Genomic DNA, 5792 nt, shown 5'->3' with positions numbered 1-5792 from the left:
GCACAGGCTTGGGGAGGTCACATCAAGAATTCTCAGAGCAGGAAGAGTGCAGTGCTCTCTGGAAAGGGGTTCCTTCTGCCTTCACTGTGGGCATTGTCTCTACCATCAGGAATCAGGATATGCCCACAGGAGGCTGACCTTCCAGATCAGCTACACGGGCATTCTTCCACCTGGATCAAGGGTGAACCTGAGGCACAGGTCCACCGGCTGTCCTGCCAGAAAATGCCAGGAGTTCTCAGAGCACAGAGAGCATAGTGCTCTCTGGGAAATTATCCTCTTTGGCCTAGAGAAAGAGTCAGGTCTCCACCATTAAGACTCAGGACTAGTACCCAGAAGGCTGAGCTCCCAGAACAGCCTCACAAGAGCTCTCACAGGAGTCCAGGAAAACAGAACTGATTCACTATCATCAGAAATTACTGCCTGCCCACAAAAAGCCTAACACCCAGGAGAAATCTCTCTCCTGAGCCCATGGGCCTTCAGACACACAGGGGAGACAAGAACCCATCAGAAACAAAAATATCACCTACAATCACTGACAACAAGACAGTAAGAAGAAAGCATAAAAACCCAAGCAATGAAAACCAAAACAACCTCACAACATTAGAACCCAATTCTCCCACCAAAGCAAATAGTTGACCTTCCAACAGTCTAGAAAAACAAGATTTAGACTTAAAATTATATTTCATGATGATGATGGAGCTCTTCAAGAAGCACATGTATAACTCTCTTAAACAATTACAGGAGAACCAGGAGAAATCACTCACTCAAAGAACTACAAGAAAACACAACCAAACATGTGAAGGAATTGAAAATGAGAATAAATGCAATAAAAAAATCACGAAAAGAGACAACTCAGGAGAAAGAAAACCTAAGAAAGACATCAGGAGTCATAGATACAAGTATCACCAACAGATTACAAGAGATGGAAGAGAAGATTTCCGGGACCGAAGACAACATAGAAAACATAAACGAAACATTCAGAGAAGTTGCAAAAACCAAAAAACTCCTAACCCAAAATGTCCAGGAGATCCAGGACACAATGAAAAGACTGAAACTAAGGATAATAGGTATAGAAGAGGGTGAAGAATATCAACTAAAAGTCACAGTAATTATTTTCAACAAAATCATAGAAGAAAACTTCCCTACCCTTAAGAATGAGATGACCATGAACATACAAGAAGCCTACAGTACTCCAAATGGATTAGACCAGAAAAAACATTCTTCCCGACACATAATAGTCAAAACACCAAATGTACAAAACAAATAAAGAATATTAAAATCAGGAAGAGAAAATGAGCATGTAACATATAAAGGAAACTAAAGAGAATTACACTGGATTTCTCAACAGAAAACTCAAAGAAGAAAGACACACAGGCAAAATTCTAACTCTAAAAGCAAAAATAGCAGGAAACAGCAACCATTGTTCCTTAATATCTGTTAACATAAATGAACTCTATTCCACAATAAAAAAGATATAGGCTATCAGACTTGATACATAAACAAAATCCAGCAATGTGCTGCATACAGGAAACTCATCTCAGAGACAAAGACAGACACTATCTCAGAGTAAAAGGTTGGAAAAAAAACTTCTAAGCAAATGGCCCCAAGAAGCAAGCAGGAGTGGCCATTCTAATATCAAATAAAGTAGATTTTCAAACAAAATTTATCAAAAAAGACAAGGAAGGACACTTTATACTCATTACAGGGAAAATTTGTCAGGAGGAACTCTCAATCCTTAACATATATGGTCCAAATACAAGATCACCCATATTCATAAAAAAAAAACCCTACTAAAGCTCAAAAATATACATTGCACCCCACACAATAGTAGTGGGAGACCTCAACACCTCACTCTCATCAGTGGACAGATCATGGAAACAGAAACTGAACAAGAACACAGTGAAACTAGCAGAGGTGATGAACCAATGGAATTAATAGACAGCTACAAAACATATCCTCCTAAAACAAAAGAATACACCTTCTTCTCAGCACCTCATGGCATCTTCTCCAAAATTGACCATATAATCAGTCACAAAAGAAGCCTAAATAGATATAAGAATTATTGAAATACTCCAATGCATCCTATCAGATCACCATGGTCTAAGGCTGGTCTTTAATAACAAGAAAGACAACAAAAAGCCCATATACACATGGACACAAAACAGTGCTCTATTAAACAATAGCATGGTCAAAGAAGAAATGAAGAAAGAAATTAAGTATTTTCTAGAACTTAATGAAAATGAAAGCACAACATACTCAAACCTATGGGATGCAAAGACAGCAGTACTGAGAGAAAAACTCATAGCTCTGGGTGCTTCCAAAAAGAAACTGGAGAGAGCATACACTAGCAATGTGAAAGCACAGTTGAAAGCTCTAGAACAAAAGGAAGCAGAAACACCCAAGAAGAGTAGACAGCAAGAAATAATCAAATTCAGAGCAGATATTGACCAAATAGAAACAAAAAAAATCATTGAAAGAATCAACAACACCAAAAGCTGGTTCTTTGAGAAAATTAACAAGATTGATAAACCCTTAGACAGACTAACTAGAAGGAAAAGAGAAAGTATCCAAATTAACAAAATCAGAAATGAAAGTGGAAACATTACAACTGAAACTGAGGATATTCAAGAAATTATCAGATCCTACTACAAAAGCCTATACTCAACAAAGCTGGAAAATCTGGAGGAAATGGCTAAATTCCTAGACAGATACCAGGTACTAAAGTTAAACAAGGACCAGGTAAACCATCTAAATAATCACATAACTCCTAAATAAGTAGAAGCAGTCATCAAAAGCCTCCCAACCAAGAAAGCCCAGGTTCAGATCTCTTCAGTGCAGAATTTTATCAGACATTTGTTGAAGACATAATACCAATACTATCTAAACTATTCCACAAAATAGAGTCAAATGGAACACTACTTAACTCATTTTTCCAGACCACAATAACCCTCATTCCTAAACCTCACAAAGATCCTACAAGGAAAGAGAACTTTAAACCAAACTCACTTATGAACCTTGATGTAAAAATAGTCAACAAAATCCTTGCAAACCGAATCCAAGAACACATCAAAATGATCATTCACCATGATCAAGTAGGCTTCATCCATGGGATGCAGGGATGGTTTAATATACAGAAATCCATCAATGTAATCCACCATATAAACAAACTCAAAGAAAAAAACCACATGGTCATCTCACTTGATTCTGAGAAAGCATTTGACAAAATTCAACACCCCATCATGTTAAAAGTCTTGGAAAGAACAGGAATCCAAGGCACATACATAAACATAATATAAGCAATATACAGCAAACCAACAGCCAACATCAAACTTAACAATGAGAAACTTGAAACAATCCCACTAAAATCAGGGACTAGACAAGGCTGCCCACTCTCCCCCTACCTATTAAACATAGTACTGGAAGTCCAGACCGAAGCAATTAGACAGCAAAAGGAAATCAAAGAGATACAAATTGGAAAGGAAGAAGTAAAAACATCACTCTTTGCAGATGACATGATGACAAGATAGTGTACATAAGTGACCCCAAAAATTCCACCAGAGAACTTCTATAGCTGATAAACAAGTTTAGCAAAGTGGATGGATATACAATTATCTCCAACAAATCAGTAGCCTTCCTCTAATCAAAGGACGAACATGTGGAGAAAGAAATTAGGGGAAAGATATCCTTTACAATAGTCACAACCAATATGAAATACTTGGTGTGACTCTAACTAAACAAGCGAAGGACCTGTATGACAAGAACTTCAAACCTCTAAAGAAGGAAATCAAGGAAGGTCTCAGAAAATGGAAAGATATCCCATGCTCATAGATTGGAAGGATCAACATTTTTAAAATGACCATCCTACCAAAAGCAATCTACAGATTCAATGCAATCCCCATCAAAATTCCAACCCAGTTCTTCATTGAGTTGGAAAGATAAATGCGCAATTTCATCTGGAATAACAAAAGACATAGAATAGTGAAATTCATCCTCAACAACAAGAAAACATCTGCGGGAATCACTATCCCTGACCTCAAGCTATATTACAAGGCAAATGTGCTAAAAATTGCATGGTACTGGTACAGAGATAGACACTTAGATCAACAGAATAGAATAGAAGATCCAGAAATGAGCCCTCACATTTATGGTCATTTGAATTTTGATAAAGGTGCTGTAAAAATTCAATGGAAAAAGTACAGCATCTTCAACAAATGGTGTTGGTCCAACTCGCATTCAGCATGCAGAAAAATGAAAAATAACCTTTCTTATCTTCTTGTACAAAGCTCAAGTGCAAGTGGATCAAAGATCTCCACATTAAACCAGGTACACTGAAATTATTAGAAGAGAAAATAGGGAAAACATTAGAACAAATAGGCACAGGAGAAAATTTCCTGAACAGAACACCAATGGCTAGGGCTCAAGGGTCAAATATCAACAAATGGAACTTAATGAGATTGCAAAGTTTCTGAAAGGCTAAGGACACTGTCAAAAAAAAACTAATTGGCAGCCAACAGAGTTGGAAAAGATCTTTACCAACCCCTAATCTGATAGAGGCCTAATATCCAAGGTATACAAAGAACTCAAGAAGTTAGACACCAGAGAATCAAACAACCCTATTAAAAAATGGGGTACAGAGCTAAACAAAAAGTTCTCAATTGAGGAATATCAAATGGCTGAGAAGCATCTAAGGAAGTGATCTACATTATTTTCCATAAGGGAAATGCACATCAAAACAAACCTGAGATTCCACCTCATACCAACCTGAATGGCTAAGATCAAATTTCAGATGATAGCAGATGCTGGCAAGGATGCAGAGAAAGAGAAAGTTTTTCACTGCTGGTCGTGGGGTTATAAACTGGTATACCCACTCTGGAAATCAGTATGGCGATTCCTCAGAAAATTGGACATAGTACTACCTGAAGACCCAGTTATTCCACTTCTGAAAATATACCCCAGAGAAGCTCCCACATACAACAAAGACACATGCACCATAATGTTCATAGCAGCCCCATTTATAATAGCCGGAAGCTGGAAAAACACCAGATGTCCTTCAGTAGATGAATGGATACAAAAATTGTGGTATATGTACACAATGGAGTACTACTTTGTTATCAGAAACAATGACTTTATGAAATTCTTAAGAAAATTGATGCATCTAGAGAATATCATCCTGAGTGAGATAACCCAGTCACAAAAGAACAGACATAATATGCAGTCACTGATAATTGGATACTAACCCCAGAAAGCTCTGAACACCCCAGACACAACTCAAATTATATGAAGTTCAAGAAAACAAAGGCCAAAAAAAAAGAAAGAAAATGAAAATTCATTATGCTTAATCTTTACACACCAAGAGAACTTTGACTATTTCCAGGTTACACCTTGTTTTATATGTACTTTATGCTCATTGTAACTAGTAAGATTTTAATGCATACTATCAAACCTTTAAAAAAATCAAGTACTGACAAAACTGTATTCCCTTACTTTTATGCATAAATGCTTAAAATCTGTACATTTATCTTTGTTTTTTAAAATAAAGTTGTTCAATGGAAAAAAAGAAAATATTTACCTACATAAAAAATAAATAATCTATACATGTATCTCTGATTTATTAAGGAAAAAATAATGGCATGTTATAATGTTCATAAGTAATAGTATGAGAAATCAGTATTATTATTCATTCCTTTTTTATTTTCTTCCAACCTGTTGAAAAAAATCAATTAATTCTTCATGATATAAAAAGACAGAAAATTCTGTGAATAACTTATTTAGTTACATTTTTTAGAAAGAGC

The sequence above is a fragment of the Micromys minutus genome, assembly GCF_963924665.1.
Source record: "Micromys minutus genome assembly, chromosome: 8".
NCBI lineage: Eukaryota > Metazoa > Chordata > Mammalia > Rodentia > Muridae > Micromys > Micromys minutus.
Note: the sequence above shows the minus strand (reverse complement) of the source record.